Below are 19,646 nucleotides of genomic sequence, written 5' to 3' on the forward strand. Positions count from 1 at the left end.
CAAACACAATCATATGCACAGTTAATAATACTCATTCTTTGCAACACAACACTGTTTTTTTTGTTAGTTCTGTGATTTTATTTTCCTTTCTTTAGTGTGATGTATCACTCCATAGGTTTTCTGCTTCGATATTAAATAAAGTTTAACAAAAAAAGAACATTACATTGCAGTGTTGCCTACATATAAAATCATTGCTTAGTTCTATAAACATTTTGTTGTTTTAAGTCATGAAGAGCTACTTTAGAGGGCCGACAAGCGCTTCAGAAGCTGCAGGTTGCAGGCCCCTGGTTTTGAATGGACTGGAGTAACTGCAATCTTCAACTCTGCTAAATGTGTATCATTTTTCTTCCGCCTCACAATTGTGCCCGGCACTATTTTGATCTGTCACATAAACGCATTTGACTCATTAAAAATACTGAAGCCTTTTATGTGAACTAGCATGTGGGTTTTGTTTGGCCGCGTGTTTACTTGCAGTCCGTAAGGAACGCTTTCAAAAGTTAAAGAGCAACGTCTCACCTTGTGTGTAATTTAGCACTTAAATAGATTTATTCTTTCTCCTCCAGTCAGTATCTGCAATAGACATTCATTACACAATCAGCTACATCCCACAAATAAATAAAAATGTGCCTAAATGTTTTTTTTTCTTTCTGTTTCTTTTTTTTTTTCTTTGTCAGCCACAATTTGTCCCGACCCTGGAGGTCAAAGGCCAAACTTTCCTGAGCCACATTTCTGTGGAAAAGCCTCGGGGGGCAAAGTTCAGTCCGCCCCGGGGTAGTGGCAGTGGGCTTGATGAAGGGGAGGATATTGTATCTCCATTTATGTGGCATTCCGGGGGTGGGGTTAGAGTTCAAAGTTGAAAGGTCGCTGCAGGTCGGAGGTCACAAGTTGAGATAGCATCCAAACTGCTGAGCCAAGTGTGCTCATCTGACTCCGAAGCCGTCGTGTCAGACCCCCCACCCCCGCCCGGCGGGGTCCCGGGGCCGCAATCAGGAGGCGGCAGTAAACGTGGCAATGCCAACTTTGTTTTATGTAACGCGTTCTGCCCGGGACTTTGATCGCACTTTTAACTGCTGTTCCAATCAAAATGCAAATTGAATGTAACACCTACTGCGAACAACAGCCTTGTAAAAGAAAACTATCCGGTTTACCTCGCTGACGTGTTGAGTGCTGCCTCTGTTTATATTACTGCCAATGAACTGAATTACTGTTTAAACACCACGGCAGGGTTACGGTAGGTTAGGAGGCACAGTTTCCAACTGGCTGAATACAAGTGGCCAATAACACAGCATGATGTGATAACACAGACGTGGGAGGAGGAGCACACACACACACGCACACACACACACACAAACTCCTACACACATGCTCATATTCGCTATCCCCCCAACCCCCGCCATCCTGGATTTGAAAAGGGAAACAGAGACGAGGATGGCGTTGGAAGTAGGTTATGTTGTTGTGTTCTTATTCGTGAGAACACTGATGTTCCCCGGGCTCCTTAGGGACATTTTGTTCAAGGCCATGTTGAGATGGCAGACTGCAGGCGAGCGGACCTGATAGCACAGATTAGCACAGGATGACAGAGGGAGAGAAAAGCATCACTTATAATCGCTCTATCGAACGCTTAGCGTTCACGCCGATGACGGCGATGTTTGCCGGGAAGGAAAATGTGACGTTTGGGATCATTCGGAGAGTCTCTGTGGCAGAGCATCTGCTCCTTGGGAGCGACACCTCGCCCCGTCACACCGAAGTGATACGACGCACTCACACCTGGGGGCCAACTCGGTGCCTTGTTCAAGGGCACCTCAGCGCTGTTTATGTTGTTCATTTTCTCCACTTGGTCAGTGTGCGCCGAGGCAGGCTGTAAATCTCCACTTCTTTGGCAGATATATTCTTTTAACTCTCAGAGTTTGGAGCCCGTCCAAGGAGGAGCCAAATGATTTGTTTAGAGCTGCTGACACGCAGGTTCTCTGGGGCACCTCCCACTTTGTTTAGCTTAAAGACTATTTCAGTAGGCCCGTTTGGTACGAAAGCGGGTGCATTGAGATGAGCCGTCAAATCTTTCCTCTGGTCAGAAACTGATCATTCTCCTCAGAATTCATTGGGAGTTCTGCAAGTATGATGCATCATGTCTGACGGACAGATGGATAGATACTCCTACTTTCCCATGAAGTAAACATGGATGCTGCTACAGCTGCACTAAAAAACCAACAGGACTGACCTTGTGGTAGATGGAGCAGAGATCTACTGATGATTTTTTTCCCCCAGCTAATCTTTAGTTCCAATTTTCTGAGTTTTGAGGCACTAGTTCCAATTATTCCCACTGCTGCATCAAAGAATGCGCTCCCAACCTTCATCTGGCTTTTATTGCACTTACAAGGAGCTCCTTAAAAGATACGCTGTTGACGCATTTACACACCAAAATTGGTAGAAGGTCTAAGTGCTGATGCATTCATTGAATTAAAAAAACCCCAAAAGTATTCACAGGAGATTAGGGAACACAGCTTCCTGCTAAGAGCTGAAATTAACAAAAACTTGAGATCATTTAAAAAAAAATGCTTATACCTGCCTATCTTAATAGTTCAAACACCAAATATACCTTAATGTGCATTATCACACACAGTGGAAACCATCTTACTACTACCACAGAAGCTGCAAAATATGATTTAGTTATATTGCACAGGTAAAATCCATTGGAAGGTGTGACTCAACTGTATCTGAACTGCTGATGATCCTTCAGAGCAAGTCATAGGAAAACTGGCAGAGTGATGGAATAACAAATAGGGAAGTTATTCATTCCAAGCTATGAAAGTTTAAAGGGTTAAAAAGGCAACGTGTGGGTAAGAAATGGGGGCAAACTGATTTGTAGCCACTTGTAGAACTTTTTTGTATTTTTTTAGGGCAGTTCTTTGAGATTAGGAGACTACAAATTGCTACATAACCACCACTGTATGAAGTTGCATGCGGACTGGAACGTACCTAAAAAAGGAAAAAGCTTCAAATTGTTTGAAACAAGTGCTACATTTGAAACATTAAACCTTCAATAATTGTTTTTTTTTTTTTCAAGAATTGTTTGGATGTAATAAATCTCTCACAAAGTTATTTTTCTGTTTATCCTGGAGAGTTGACAAACAGGTGAACTATCCTCATTTAGGCTGTAGTTCAGTGGACTTTAAAATAAGTTTCTTCCTGGTCAGAAGTAATTCATTTCCACTGTCTCCACATTATTTGCTTCGGATTGCTGCAAAATCAACTACTAAAAGGAGTCAACATAGAGATGGCCAATATGGGTAAAAATAATGATTTAATAATTGAATTATGATGGACTATATCTAACAGACTGTCTCTAATCCATATGGCCGGATTGCATTATGAATTTCATTGCTCTGGCCCTATATTTGTGTTAAATTGGGTATGAATTCTAACCGCCTCTTTTTTGCTGTGATATTTCCTGTGAATTGGAGCTTGAGACATAAGCAGTACATAGACAGTGTATCTGACTACAGCCAAACAAATGCAGCGTTTAGTTACTGTCAACACTGTAAAAACAACTCCGTTAAACTTTAAGCTTGTTCTGCTGAAGGCAGTATGAGGAAATGATGCTCAGCAGGCATATATATATATCTGCGTGGCACCGAAACACCATTCCTCCACATAACACTACGTACGGCTTCGTGGTTTTTTGTTTTTTTTACCGTGCGGTCAGTGTAGCCGTAAGCTGTGGAAATGGGCACAAGATGAAAAGTGTTCGCTCCATTCTTGTTCCCTGTGGCAGTGGAAGTGTGTGGGCAGCGGCAGAGCGAAGGCTTGTTCCTTTAAGGGTGGTGTCGGGGGCAGTCAGAGGAGGAGGAGGAGGAGGAGGAGTGTGGCAGTCTCCGCTCACTTCTCCACAGCCAGGGGACTCCGAGAATAAACAATTCCCACAGACTGCACGCTCCACACCGCAGCTCGCGCACAGTCGCAGTTTGAATTGGTATCGCTTTTTTTTTTTTTTTTTGTCAGGAGCAAAATTTTTACCTTCCTTTTTTTTCCTCTTTCTTTTTTTCCTCCTTTTTGTCAAGCCCTCCTCGCCATTTCTGCCTGCTGCCAAAAGTGTCGCGGCCGCTTTCATTGGATTTGCCTCCCCTCCTGTCGAATAATAACGATGCGCCTCTCCGGCTGACTGTTGGGTGGACGAGCAGGTAGGGGAATGAATCTACGTGCCGCACATGAACGCACTGCCAAATATGTGGGAATTGTCGTAGTAAAAGCTGGTTTAGGTGGGGAAACACTCGGTCGACAGTATGTGGAGGATTATGACAATTGAAATGATCTCTTGCTAAGGATGGGGTTGGCTGTTTTTGTGTCGTTGAAGTGGGCAGGGGCACATATGGACATACACAGTAGCGCTGACAAGGCTGCATAAAGAAGTGGCTGTGTGAGGCTGCCAGCCCTTTAGCTAACAGCCTTACGCTACCCGGTCCTCTCCGCCTAAAACCAGACCATTAAGCAAACGTTTATGAAGGGCTGTGTAAGTACATGTTGTCGAAGACACAGTTGCCATTACTAATTTTGACCGCGGATATCCTATAAGCCTCCCGCTAAGTGTGTTTGAGCTTACACTGATGGGAATTCCGGCTCATTTTTGAGATCCGGATAATTTGGCTCGTCTCACACGAAAGAGTCGGCTATTCCGGTTCTTTTAATTTGTTACGTGCAATTTCTTGATAATTAGAGTGTTTACTATTCCTGGAGATATAATAAACCAAATAAAAAGAGGCATTATCAAAAATATTAGTATAAGTGCAAACGCTTTTCAGGTTGATACCAATTTACGATTTTATAGGATTGATCTGGCAAGTCCAATGTAGGCTTCCTCTTTTCCATTTATGCATTGAAGCAGATGCCCCCAATCCTTATTCATTTTAAAATAAGGAAGAAATAAAAAGTTAATTTCTTTATTGACTCTAAATGGTAGTAATTCTTAATTTTAGTGCATTTAATGAATAAGAATTAAATTATTTGACATTTTCAGCACTGGACCTGCTGAGCATGGTCTAGAGCCAAATAAAAGAGGAATTGTCTGATTCCAATCCCTGATTGAGTTCTGCATCTCTGAACAGTATACAGGTAAAATAAGGACCTTAACAAACTTTGTTCTGGGGATTTTTTTAATGTGGTCCATGCATGGCCATTGTTGCATTCTGCAAGTCATACAACTATTTTAAAGTTGCCTAATGAGCCAACAGTGACTGTAATTGATCACATGACGGAATGTATTTTTTTTAAATACTTTTGCTGTTCATTTTTCTATATTGAAATTCTATAAAGCTGTTTTTAGTTCAGAAGACAGAAATAAATCTATTTATTTGTAGATGTTTAGATAATTTAGGAATTCCAAGAATTTGAGTTTGATTACTTTTTTTTGTTTGTTTTGTTTTTTTTACAATTTTGAGTCATTTGTCTTTCTGCCGCTCCAAATTTCAACAGAAGTGAAAAGCAGTTAGACTGGACAACTAACTTGCACCAGACTGTGAGGCTTGACCAGAAAGTCATTATTTAATTTAGAAGAAATGTGTTACATTGCATTACATAAACAAATTATCTAAAAATATAGAAGGTAAATTCAAACATAACCACATTCCTTCTGTCAACCAGGAGATTTCAGAATAGCAGTGAGTGCATCACATATTTGCATAAAGAAAATAATATCTTGAAAATAATATCCCCAAAACATAGTTATTTCTTATGATGCGTTTATTAAGAGTTTTTGAGAGATATTCTTTATCTAGTTCAGAAACAAGAAACAGAAATGACTAAATTACCTTTAAAACTGTTAACAAAGCTATTAAACCCTGTAGTGTGGGTTTGGGAATCTGTCCAGGGCGAAATCAGATTCTCTTCAGGGGCCCAGCCCAGCCACGGTCCCCAAGCAGCCGCTAAGTGCGCTTATAACTACAGCCAGCCTTGACGAATATAAACGAAAACTGCAAATGTCCCTTTCTGAACATTATCTATCAATAAAATCTCTTAAATAGAAGGTTTTAACTTTAAAAACAGGTGTAAGAATGAGAACAGCATGTGTTGGAAATGGTGAATCAAATTACCTAAGTTATGTAATAATTTAAGCAGTATGTACTTGACAGGTTGTTCATAAACATTTTAACAGGTACTGTCTATATATCAGCTCATTACAGATTACTACTTGACATGAATTGCTTAGAAAATGGCGATAGGATTTATGTTAGTTTGTTGTACAGTCAGCGTTACATAAATAGCTTTCTGTGTGTTTTGTAGAGCGATCCCTATCTCTGATATTTCTAAATTCTCTGTTAGTTATGACACACAGAGTACACAGAGTACTTTAGCCGTACTCTTTTTGGCCTTCCTGTTGTATGTTGAAAGTCTTGCTCTCTCTTGCTGTCTCGCAGCCTGAATAAAGAGTCATGTCATAGAAGAGACGGCTTCCTTTTGAAAAGCTCTTTTCTTCTGTTCCCTGTGAAATCCATTCAAACTCATCTGAAAATAGATCAGTTTGAGTCATCTTAGCCTAACCTAAATGTTCTCATGAATGATTCATTCGCTATTCAGGAAATAATACATTACTTTTGAGTTTCTGACATGCCAGTAACCCAGTGAGATTCTGATATTTCAGTGCTTCTCTGACGTCCACATAATACAGACACCTTAACTGAAAAACAAACATCATCAGGGCTCAGTGTGGGACGGTGCTTTCATAAAACCCACACAATAGCCTGTAGTTAAGACTGGAGTCTACACCGTTGGAATGTAATTCACCAAACTGGCACAAAACTGTATTCTGTAAGTCACAGAGTACTTTTACCAGCTGTGTTTTTTTTTTTTGCTTTCCCCAATTACCTTTTTTTTTTCAAAGTTTTTATTTTTTATTTTTTACACGTTTGCCTCACTTTGCTGGAGCGGCGGGGGAGGGAACCGGAGCCAGAAGCTCAAACAGTGGTACCAGAGAGTAAACACTGTGGTAGAGGTTGTTACAAAATGTTGCATAGACTTGTTGCTACAACAGATCTCCCAACACAGCTGAGATGACATTCCTTCCTTTGGTCCATCATGGTCTGGAAACATGGCTTTGCTAATGATCTTCATTAATGCTGATTTAGTTTGTTCTTGCTACCTAAACTCCCCCCTGCCATGTCTTCTTGTCGGAAACCTTTGTCTGTTCCCCTCGTAGTTCATGAGAATAATCAACAGCCGGTTCTCCGGCGTAATCTATTCCTTTGTACCATCAGGTCAGATATATTTTTGATTGATTTTAAGTTTTTTTTTGTCGTTGTTTCTGTTTTGGTCATTGACCAGCTGTGAGACTTTTGGAACGGACTCTTCGTAGGCGTTTTTGTTACTTCAGTGGACTTTGGATGAGTGCAGAGGCAGAGGTCAGGGCCGGAAGTTTTCTCAGAGCTGCAAGCAAGAGGGCAAAGTACAACTCCAATTCAGACTCTAAAAGGCTAAATTACCTTGCTTACTGGATAATTTGTGTCGTAACATCAGGTTGAATGAAAAAGTTCTTTCAGAAGTAAGTTGCAGCTCAAAAAAAAAAAAAAAAAAACACAACAATTTGAAGTGATATAAAAAAAAAAGTGCAACTTTTTAAGTCCTGTCTGCGCCTGGAGGTCTGCCTTTTTAGCCTTTCTTTTGTCGAACATTTAAGCTGCTTAATTATTTGACCTGAACTCACACAAGATGTTCAAGGTAGCTTGGCTCGTCCTCTGCTGCCTTAGATTACTAAAACCTCCACACACACAGCCTGAATGCAAAAGCTGCTCGACAAAACGACCTTTTTTTTTTCTTTCTTTTTTTTTTCCTGGCCCGTGTGTTGTAGCTCAGTGTAAACCCGCGTGTCAGACGAACTTGATTTGCCTGAACCATCTGCTGTGGTGAGTGACGTGTAGTAAATAACCTGCAACCGACAGCAGAGAACATTCAAATGACCCGATGCAAATGATGTGAAGGCCGCTGAACAGTCACAAGACTGGACTCTGCACTTGTCTTCCTTGTGTACCGACTGCTTTTCATCACAGAAAAATCTTATCTGCCATCAAATAAAACTAGAACTGCTGCTGTTGCTTCTGCTGCTGCTGTCGTGGGAACGTCGGGTGTTTTGACGTCTTCGTGGTCACACAGGTGTGATGAAAACACAGAATCTCATGCCGTTTTGCTACTCTGTCTTCTTAAGGGTTTCGGCGTGTTCCGGTGTGGCTGATTTCAGCAACAGATATTGAACAATCAGTCTCCTGTAAGCGGGTGGTCTCCTGCTTTTTGACGACTGTGATCCTCTGGAAGCAAGAGAGGAGATAGGATTAATGTATATTCCACCAGAGCAAGTGTTGTGCGTTTACTGCAGAGTTCTTGATTTATTATAGACCTGGGAGATGCCCAGCACTTGTGTTGTTGGCCACTGAACCTTGTTCAAGGGCACTTTGACTGTGGCTGTTGAGGAGCAGCAGTACGTTTCTCATCTCCTTATGGGCCAGCACTTTTGTCAGCCCACTGGGGATTCAAACCACAGACCTTTAGGCCGCCGCCTCATTTCTCTAATTGTCTGGGCTCAATAATATCCACGTGGAGTGTCCATTCAGCCAAATGGTTTTATTGTTTATTCAGTAAACACTCCCCAACAATAGTTGGTGCAGAGCGCCGTTATTGGGCGGAGATGGTGCTTACAGCAATTAGGCTGTAAATTTCTTATTGGGATTGAAGCATTTCTCTCGGATTAACGAGACAAAAGTTGATGATGATCTGATGTTTTTACTGTTAATTTGAATCCATGCTTTTTTCCTCTGGAAATGCAATATCTATCCTCAGTTATCTATCAGACTTAAAGTCCTGTTAGTCTCGTGGTACGAAAACGGTGGTTAAGATTTAAAGCAAACATGTATCACAGTATCTGTTTTTTTTTTTTTTTCCTTCGGTAAAACGACAGCAACAATTACGAAAAGGCATATTTGTTGTTATGGTTTCATTAATGTTTATCGCCAGCAAAATTTTAGATCACTTTCTGCTGTGCTTTTTTAAAGACTTGGAGTTTAATGAGCTGATATTAGCTGGTTGATCATCAGAGTAGCTGCTCCTTTAGCCTGCAGCCATCTGCGAATCAGACCTGCAGCTTTTAGTTTGCAATTTGTAGATTTGAAACGGCATCCTCTAAATGAGGATGCCTGGCTCTAAATTAGTTTTGGAGCCAGCTCAACAGCAGTGACGAGCAACAAGTGGGGGAGGGACAGAAAAGAACATTCCCCATCACTCCTGCACTTCCTCGGAGCTGTCGGAGTGGCAGCAGGAGGAAATTTTGGAACCTTTTAAAACCTCGATGCTTCCTGATATGGCTAATATCTGGACCTTAAATGTTCACAGTGAATGACTTCAAATGCATGATATCTGAAAGATGACACAAGCCGACTCTGCATGGACTCTTTGCCACAGCTTTGGTTCTATAATGTTGCTGAGTTGAATGGTTACTTTTGAACGGCAGCATAAAGAAAAATATTCGCAGCCACATCTGACGCACAAGTGAGATCTGCTAACAACAGAGAAGGACGACAAAACCGCTGTTCCTCGCCTACTGGAGATTCATTTTTGCTCAAAAAAGTTTATCTGATGGGACGCTGGAAAAGACTATTGTGTACAAGTTGAGCTAATAGGAGTTGGCCTGTCACCAGGTCTATTCAAGTCTAAAATAGCATCTCAATGCTAAGTATGTTGCAGCAGCACAGACGTCCCCAACGCTAATGTCAGCGTACAGTCCACATTTTGAAATAAGTTCTGTGAATGACCATCGGTTCCTGAAACACTTGAAAACTCATCGAGTATAATAGCATTTGGCCCCAATCTGATGACTGAATCACTTAAATAACAGATTAAAAACAATTAATCTTTTATATCGTTAATGTCTTTATTCAGTAATTTAGCAGCAAAAAGGGGTTTTGAATTGAAAACCTTATTATTTCAATTATTATTGTTTACCATTTTGTCGATATAGTTTTTGATTAAAATTGCGATTAATAAATTACTCGCACTGCAATTGTTTTAATCGGTTCCCGCCACAAATTTTTGCGCACTGCTTCTCATATCGTAATGGCTTTTATAGCATGTGAAGGTAAAGGGTCGACACAGGTGGTCTGGCCTTTAAGTGCTTACTTTAACAGGAAGGAGGAAAACACTGGTCCGTTGCTTTCTTAGCGGTATAATCCTTCATTTAAGACTTCCACTTAAAGTTCCCCACTTTTACGCTTTGTTTACATTCTTTCAGTTTACAACTGGGTCGCTTTCCGACCAGCCGCAGGACCAGTCAAGTCCTGTCAGGCTGAAACTCAACCTACTCTGGCCATAGAGCGTCTCTGCTAGCTCTTCAGGGAAAACCTTTTAAAACTATATAATATTATTTTACCTGGTTATAAATAAGTTGACAAAAAAAAAAACAACCTCCTGAGGATTATGCCGTTCTCTACTATGAGGTCGCAGCGTGGTCACTTTTAGTGTCTTTGTGTTGTGAGCTGTTCGTACGATGAGCTGTAAGTAAGGGTTCTCAGTTGTAACAGCGTTGTCTCATTCAGACCATCGCTCCGATTCCTGCAGGTATATCTGCCTGAAACAGAAGGCAACCAAAGTCAATGGAAGTCATTTTGATGACAAGGCAGGAGCTGCTAAATGCCGCTCTGCAGCCGTTGCTCCCAGATAAAGGGGCGGAATGACGAGATGTGTGGATGAAAGATGAACTCCTCCTCTGTGGCCCCTGAAACCTGCACTAACCCGGGCTCATCAGAGTGACACTCCTCCCTCTTCCTCCTCGCCCTTCGTCAAGCGTCACCTCCAGCTTGCCACTCCTCTGCCTTCGTTTTTCACCTTGGCCTTGGCGCAATGACAGGCCCTTCAATTATCCCCACCGATTGATCGCTGCTGATTGCAATTGCTGTGAATTATTTAGACCCTGCTGAAATCACCCACTAAAGGGAAGGAGGACTAGCGAGGGAGATATTGCTGGTCAAATATTTAAGGTACAACTGCCTTTTAGGGCTGTTCGAGTAATCTATCGATTATTCTGACAATTGAGTAATTGAATAAAATATTGGTAAATACTACCATAACAGCAGCATTAATACTGGTTATCAATATCAGCACAGATTTGCATATCTGTGCATCCTTATCATTTACTTTTCTGTAGCTTAGAAAACTAACCCATAATAAAAGCAGCTCATTATTTAAATCAACAAAATCTGAAATTAGTCGATTTAATAATAAAAATAATGTGTGGACTAAATGTTTTAGTCTCCACTATTCACTCCCATCAATTTCATAGATGAACTGTCACTTTGCACAGAACATTAGCAGTTTTTGTGTTTACATGAGCGACGGGATCTTTGGCACCTTCGTCACGCTCAGAAACACATACAGCATGTTTGGTCACCCTATGCTATGCCAATAGTACTTAGTATTTCTCAACAACTCATTGGCGGAAATGAGGGCGTTGCGCAACACAAGCAGTCATCGGGACGGAACTCATGGCCCTACGTAGTAAAGCATAATTTAACAAAGCTTCGAGGCACATAATTTGCCTTGAGGAATTTTAATAATTGAGGTACTCAAATCATTTGATGAATCGTTACAGCCCTGCCGCCTTTCAAGTCGAGCAGCTGAGCAACCCAAAGTTTACTGATCAATGAGGGATTGCTGCTGCAGCTAGCATGTACCGAGAGTTATAAGCTCAGCTCCAAAACCCATTTACCTCCCTCCTGTCCTACATTTGGTGACAATCGTTGAGATGCAGACCAAAACGGCGAACCTCCTGGGTGACGTGAGAGGACCTGACTTCTCCTGGCCAGGCCACAGTGGTCACACTAGTGGAGTGGACTGGAGCTGACTCCCTCTTGTCTCTTTCTGTCTCTCTCTCTCTGCTTCCCTTGCTCCTGTAGCAGAGCTGCTGCCCTGAGGGCTGTAGAGGTGCAGTAGGAAGGTTTCGCTACCATCATGGTGAAAGCCCAGTCAGGATACTGCAGTCAGAGAAGGGAATGGTCCCTTTTTCTTTTTTTTTTTCTTTTTGCCACAAGCAGGCCAGTGTCACTGCCGCGAAAGAGTGGGCGGCTGTATCGGGAAGAGAGGACAGACGCTTGCAGATAGGAGACCTGCCAAGCCTGGATGTGCATGTAATAGAAAATGTCTGCTTCTCACAGAGGAATGAGTGTTTTCAGCTTTTGTTGTGGCTGTCTAAGGATGCAAGTATGTGATTAAATCTGCGCTGGGCTTTGTTGTAGCTGTTCATCTGTTAGAAGAGGCTACGCTACATTCTCTACAAAAAACTATTTCTGCTGCATCCAAGCGCATTATTGCAAAAGTTCTTGCCGTGTACCTAAGCGGCCTAAGGGCTGAAGGCCAGAACACAGGGTCACCGAGCTCAGAGGGTGAGGTCGACCGTTATCCAGCTGGATCTTATTTTAACCAGGTTATGTGGCTGGAGTGCCAACGAGAAGCTGCGGCTAAGTGAAAATGCCACTCATTCTTGAAGAGTCCCTGGCCTCGTCAAGGTTAGTGGTTTGTCTTTGTAAGTTGAGGGATTGATGCATGAGCCTGTCTGGCGCTGAATTCAAAGTCCAAGGCTGTCACAGGCAGCAGCTCTCCACCCAACCCCTCCACCCTCTCTTTTCGCAGGCTATCACAGGGCCCTGTCCTTCCCAACTTCTTAGCAGCCTGTCCTTTTGGGAACCTTGAGCAGCCCAGGCAAGGACACAGCGTCTGGTGCAGTAAGCCTGTGGAGAGAGGGGGAGGCTTTACGTAACGTTCTGCTTTAAACATGGGTGTATGACTTCCCTGACACGGAGCGGAGCGGTGCAGAGCAGCACGGCTCGCAGCACATGTCCCCTCGGTCCACCCCTCCCGGACAAGGAGCAGGCAGAGAAATCCTTGCAACTTAATTATATCTTTCTTTTTTAAAAGCTTTCTTTTTAAATTAAATTTTCCCAGGCAATTAACTAAAGAGGAGTTTTCAGAATTTATGAATGAATGATGGATATATTGCACAGGACGACAGCAGAGAGAGAGAAGGAGGTGGAAGAGAAGTAGAGGGCATGTATATTACAGTATGAGATTGAGGGCTCTGGTTCTGGAATTTCTTTTTACTGTGAATAAAGTGAAGATTAGCTCAATTCAGCTAAAATGAGAGTGAAGGTGTTAGGTGATTTCCAAGGAACGGGGTCTGGTCATTTCACCCCTTCTTTGATCATTTCATACCTGGATAGGTAAGAGGAGCAGTCCACCACAGGATGTTTGGAACCAACAGCAATTTCAGGATTTTCTACCCACCTAAAATGGAAATTTCATACATTCTTTTGCAATGTAATTCAGGGCCCTGCATTATTGGGCTAAAGTCGAACTGTCGACGCATGATCATGCAGTTCACAAGTTCTTGTGGTGGAGGAAATAATAATTTCATTTTATTTTCTATGTTGTCGGGTGAAAAAAAGGACAGGAGTCATCAGCGTCTGTCCGCTCCATTGGACCAGAACCGGACAGGGAGAGATTAGTGCCTTGGTCCAACACAAGGTACTTCCTCATGGCCTCAGATAATTGTTCCTCAAAACTATCCATCCTGCTCTCAGGGTGAAAAACTGACCTCTAGAAGTTGAATAGTTGCAACTTGAAGCTGAGAACAAAATGATGCAATTTTCGTCACGCAACTGCAAAAATAGGAGCTGATTTCGGCAATTCAACCCGACCATGCAGAGAGCATTTTGGTCTACTCAAAGCGTGCTTGTTTGAAATGTGGATATGTTACTCTACTAAATGTTATCTAAGAGCAGGGTGTCATTTTGGTTTGTTGAGAGGTCATGCTTTTATATGTTTCTTAAGTCGACTGGCCCAGATAGGATCACTGCAAACAGTTGTAATATAAAATGTTCAGAAAACAATACACAGTTCAAGCTGGTTTATGTAGCTGGCTGATGAATTACAAAATGGTTTGTTTACAGGTGTGGAAGTAGGTTAGGGCAAAATGCCAAAGGGGACCCAGAACCCTTAACTAACCTTAAACCTTCACATTTATGTGGCAACGTGTTCATTTGTTACCGACACTTATGCTACATCTTCATTCTAGAAACTCTGTTTGCTTCATCTGGTATTGTGTAACTTTCTGGCTACTAGTGATGAGCTGAATGGTTGCCGGGCAACAGGAGTACCTGTGCGAATGGAAGTGACAAGTCAACGCTTCGGACGGCCTGTCAGAACGCTTCATTGAGGAGCATGCCACTGCTTTTCCCTTTGAAATGCCTCACTACTTGAGTTGTTCCAAGTGGAGATTTGTCAATCATCAAACAAGATGTTCCATTAGAGAGGCAAAAGATCTCCCTGTAATGATTCTCAAATTACAGATTGCCTTATCGATCCACAGCATATTGTCAATGCACAACTAAATGGCTGATTGCACTTTCTTCGGTAAAACATGGTTGACCGTTTGCAGTGTGTCTAAATGGAAACATAAATGCACTCCTTTGCCACAGAGGAAGGACCGAGGTCATCTGGCATAACCTCAGTCTCCCTTCAAGTGCTCTTGTGAGTTTCTCAAACATGCTGTCCTTCTTATTGAAGCTCCAGCCTACTTGTAAATCCATTAGTGAGGTGGTGTTATGCACCACAGTTCTCACTGTGGGAAGTAAACAAAGAGACTGTGGTTGAGAACTAAAGCTTTCTCAGAGTTGTGTTAGAAGGCTCCCGGTTGCAGAGAGGAGCCATTTGAGAAGAGATGGAGCGCAATGGGCTGATGACTGGAGGCAGCCGTGTGACCTATCACTTAGGGAAAATGGACTGGTGACCAGAAGATTGCTGGCTCATGCTCTGCTCACCCTCTGCCCTTGAGCAAAGGCAATTAACCTGGATTCCTTCAGTAAATATCCAGCTGCAGAAATGAAAAGAGATGTGGAAGAGTGATAATTGCGTAAGTGACTTTGAATAAAAGTGTCTACTAAGCGGGAAGATTAATATGGCTAATAGAATCATAACTTGTTTTCAAGTTATCAAGGACCCAGGACTGCTGAACGTGTGAAGCAAGTGGACCCCCTCCCTCCTGCCTTACACACTCCACCTCTTCCAGCTCCTCTCTATTTGTGCACTCTTCCACATGCACGCATTTACAGACTTCTCTCTTTTCCTTTGGCATTAAGGCCTGACCTTGACCTGATTGCTGAGGCTTTTTAAGTAACTCTCCAGAAGGAGATCCAATCATGTGACACCGTTCACCCAGCCTCACCCGCTATCCTCTCTCCTGACCTTGCATGTTTATGAGGATGAAGGGAGGGGCGGCGGGGGATGGGGGAGAGGACGCTCGCCACAGGGCTATGTGTAGCTGTAGGGGCTGTCATTCAGTTGGTAATCACTCCTCGGTCAAACGGGGTTGAGGTCGCGCCAGACGCATCCCGACTGTCTAAGCTCCACCACGGCCCGACCGCTATCCTGTGTCCTGCTTCGACTGCGGTGACGAACTGAGCAGGTTTAGTCATCCTCTCGGTTCTCAATCACTTAAACCAGCATATGTCAGGGAAAGGTCATTTCTTGTGCACAATGATTCATGTGCAGAGTGAGCTGGCCGCATGGATTCCTGTTATTGCAGTTGCCTTCCCTCACTTAGACACTCTGCAGCTGCCCTGCTGTTTCAACCTCACTGGCTCGTTGTCTCTCTTTAGAGCTCCCTGCTGTCTCTGCCCCAGAGTATTTTTATGCTACTATGTTCACATCTCTGCCTCATGGATATGTTTACCATATGCCTGGGTGTATCAAGACCCAAGCTAACTTTATACAACTACTCCGGCGGGGGTCACCCACATAGCAGTTCTTCCAAACAGTGTCTGTGACCTTTTCAGAATATCTTGTGTCTTTATGCTATGAAAATCAAATCAGTGATTAATTCTGCTGTTTTTTGTTTTTTTTTTTGGCCTAATTAAAGTCTAAAGTTGGGCAATGTGCAGCGTATTATTACTCTGTAAACAAATTCTGAACAAAACCACCCATTTTTGAAGTCTCAGGTTTATTTGGTTATCGCCTTGCTACAAGCATCCCAACTTTACTTAAAGCAGGATAAAGAATCATTTGCAAAATGATCACAGAAAGCAAGTCTACTTGATGACAGGTAGACGTGTTGGGGAGCCAGCATCTAGCTGTTGTTTATCTGATTCCTGCAAATATTCCTCTAAGCTCAATCATTTGACTGTCTTTCCATGTGCATTAGGGATGCACAGTTTATCGGCGCTAATATTGGTATCAGCTGATATCAGTCATTTTCAACAATTCATTATCGGCCCGATAAAAATGAGTCGTGATATTTGTTTGGTCATGTGACAGTGTTGTATTGCAGGATTGAGGGGATTTTAACTGAACGAGAGAATCAGCAGTGATTTTTTTTTTATTCAAGGTTTCGAAAGGCTAATCAAATTCCAGTAATATTACAATAATATTAGAAAATACTGGATATCGGTATTGGCCCAAATTCTCACATCATTGTATCACCTAATTTATATCACGTAGTCAAGTGCCAATCAGATTTTTGAGTTATGAATTTTGTTGTCCTAAAAGTAGTTGGCAACAGTGAGGTAACTGTTATTAACTACGCAGATGCAGACATGATCTGCTTGTCTTTGTGGAGGTGGATAAAATCGGTGAATAATATTGGTCAATATCGGCCAAGTGCTGATCTCCCAAAATTAAGGAAATCAGGGCGGATATATTGGTGCACTCCATTACAAATCACATCGCTATTTTTCTTCTGCTGTTGTGAATAGAATAAATGTTTTAGTTTGTAAATTTGGAATAATAACATGCAGAAGTCATGTAGTTAAAATTGAGTGACAAGCACCTGTTAAACCAGTGTTTCTCAGCGGTCCTCTGAAAACCTGAAGGAAGATGAGAGAAAAAAAGAAAAGAGAAAAATAAAAAAAGATCCAATACATTTTAGTCAGAAAATATTGATATTTTTTTATTTATCATAAAAGCTAATCTACATGTCAGTCCTCATTATAAAATATATGTTAAAATAATTTAATTGAAATGCTATTTGACATGCTTTCTGACTGGCTGCCAGTCAGATTTACCAAACTACTTTCCTCCTTAAGCTAGCATAGCATGGTCAACTAAAACCAGAAGGTTTGAGGCAACATGCTAAATGAATGTAATAACAATTTTGTATAAAAGTGATAACATTCTAAAAGTTTGCTCTTTGTATGTTTTGTAGTATTGCTATTTTGCAAAGAGGGTCTCCAGGCAGTAGTTAGAGCTTTTTCAGGTCCCATGGCATGGAAAAGTTTAGGGACCCCTGTTTTAAACAACCTCAAAGAATTCAGACTATTTTTTCACCCTGCTCCTTTCTTGTTTTGGCCGGCTGGATGTTCGGGTTTGTTGACCCACTACAGAACGGGCTTTAGACCTCTCCTCTGTGTGTGGCAGCAGGTTGTGAGATCAAAAACCAGTTTCTGTCTGCTCAGTTAAACTGTGAGCCTTACAGATACAGTAAAAGCAACCAGTAGCCAGTATAAACTGGTTGATTATTTTCAGACTCGACCAGCCAGAGGTGCTCCTCTTGTGTAACTGCCCTACGACCAATAAGACGCTTGACACATTACTAACCCGCATGTCCTTTTCAGCTGCTAACGGTGGAAGCTTCAAGAAGCTCGTGTAATACGTGTGATTCTGTTTTGTTGCACTGAGATCACACCAAAGGTTATCATAGAGGAGTTAGGTGCTTGTATAACCGTGTTTACAAGTCGAACATTGGCACAGGAGCCAGACAAATGTGCTTTATCCAGGGCCTCTTTGTGTCTAAGCCTCCTTCCCTTCCATTCAGCATTGACCTTGGTACTTACGAAGAGGCAGGGCTTGACCTACATCCGCCCCCTTAACTGGAACTATCACCGCCAACCCCCGCAGAATAAAAAAAAAAAAAGTAGGACTTTCATTCTCCTCCATCCAATAGTTGCTTTGTTCTTCCTCTGTCCAGATTAGTTGCTTTAAAACACAAAATAGAAAATAAAGCGGTTTCAGCGCTTACATGGCAACATGGGAAAGTGGAGCAGAGGACTTCATGGCTGTCTCCAAGGCACCGACATATCTGAGTGCACCGGGTCACCGTTAGCACGCAGCGGGCTTAGCACGGAGATGGTGAGAGTTTAGAGGCAGGTCAACCCTCGTCTGCTTTTTAAACATGTCAAACTGCGGCTAACGCTAAGCAGGAACCACGAGAACACACGGAGACGGTGGCATCTGTTTGACCGGGAGGCGCTAGCATGCGGCACTCTAATGTTTAAGGAATGTCTCCTTTTAATGAGATTAATGTAACAAACTTGTAAAACATTTGCTGAGTAGGCATGGGTCAGTATGAAAGCCTGATGGGAAAATAACCATCTGGAGCAGATGGAAAAACTGTGCTTTAACAGAAAAACAACAGAAGAGATCTCACTGTTTTTATACGACGACTACTGCTGCTAAAACACCAGATATTGTTCTAATATTGATTTTGCTGCACAAATGCATGTAAAAGAAAAGGCAGAACACCAGTGAGACTATTAACAGCTGTTTCATATTATTGTCAGCCACAGAAAATGTGAGGACCAAACATATTTTTCAGAATGCATCAACCATTGATGTGAAGGTTAACTGATTTGTGCAGCTTTTAAGTAACATCTAGATTTGTAATTCTTTCACTTTTTTTTCTTTTTTTGCACTTGTTTTGGTCAAATCCAAGCTGTTCAGATGAAAACAGGCTTTTTGTTGGTGTTGTAGGACTGTGCTCCTGCAGCCATTCCTGTAATGGAGTAGTGTAATTTTTCTTACTAGCGACACCAACTGTTTGGGTAAAGTGCACCAAAATCAACAACTGAAAGGTTGATGAGCAAATCTGTTGTATGGAAGACTCTGCACAAGTTGATGATTTAAAAAAAAAATGTTTGAGTGTTGAATTGAAATCTGTGTCTATTTCTCATGTATCTTTATGGATCATTGGTAATACCACGGTAGTCTGAACTGGAGTGGAGCTGAACATGATGTGGTCTGAAGTTTTTGCCTTCAGTTGCCTGACCTGTTCATAGACATGTTGGCTAATTTTTGGGTTTTGTTTCATAGTGGAAGTCAGTAAGACCTAATTTATACCTTCGTAGTTATCTTCACTAGCTGTGTTTCTATTACAAATGTGCGTACAACTTTGTCAATATTAGGTTAATGTGTGGAAAATCTGGTATTCATATGATGCCAGATTTTTCTGGATGATTTAAATTAATTGTACCAGGCAGTGAGAAACGCACACACAGGCATGATTGACAGCGCTTGGACCCTACTCCTGGCTCTAACTGGTTACTTCTATTTTGCATTAGGAGAAGGCAGAACTAATTTTTTTTTGAAAGCAGCACAGGATGGTTACGTTTTAGGTGCAGATGCATGCGTGTTGTATTGTCGTGTTCACCACAGTCACTCTGCTCCCAGATTGCAGCCGTCAGATTCGCCAGCTTGTCCCGGGCTTGCTCCTGCTAACGGGTCTTCGTGCCACAACTCTGTGACAGAAGACCATGAACCTGGCAAATAACTGATGCAAAACTCGTACATCTGAGTTTGGAGCGCGTACGCATCGACGTACACACTCGAGCTAGCATTACAAGATATTTCACAGAAAG

General features: G+C 42.1%; 1 protein-coding gene across 2 annotated transcripts in view; it reads left to right on the forward strand.

Moving 5' to 3' along the window:
• Nucleotides 1-3,788: 3,788 nt before the first annotated feature.
• nrip1b (nuclear receptor interacting protein 1b) overlaps nucleotides 3,789-19,646 on the forward strand; it is a 53,729-nt gene continuing 37,871 nt past the window's right edge. For both annotated transcript variants that reach the window (XM_007556418.2, XM_007556419.2), the window contains exon 1: nucleotides 3,789-4,178. The gene's annotated coding sequence lies outside the window, so the exon portion shown is untranslated. The remainder of the gene's footprint in view (nucleotides 4,179-19,646) is intronic.

The sequence above is a fragment of the Poecilia formosa genome, unplaced genomic scaffold (assembly GCF_000485575.1).
Source record: "Poecilia formosa unplaced genomic scaffold, Poecilia_formosa-5.1.2 Scaffold79, whole genome shotgun sequence".
Lineage (NCBI taxonomy): Eukaryota > Metazoa > Chordata > Actinopteri > Cyprinodontiformes > Poeciliidae > Poecilia > Poecilia formosa.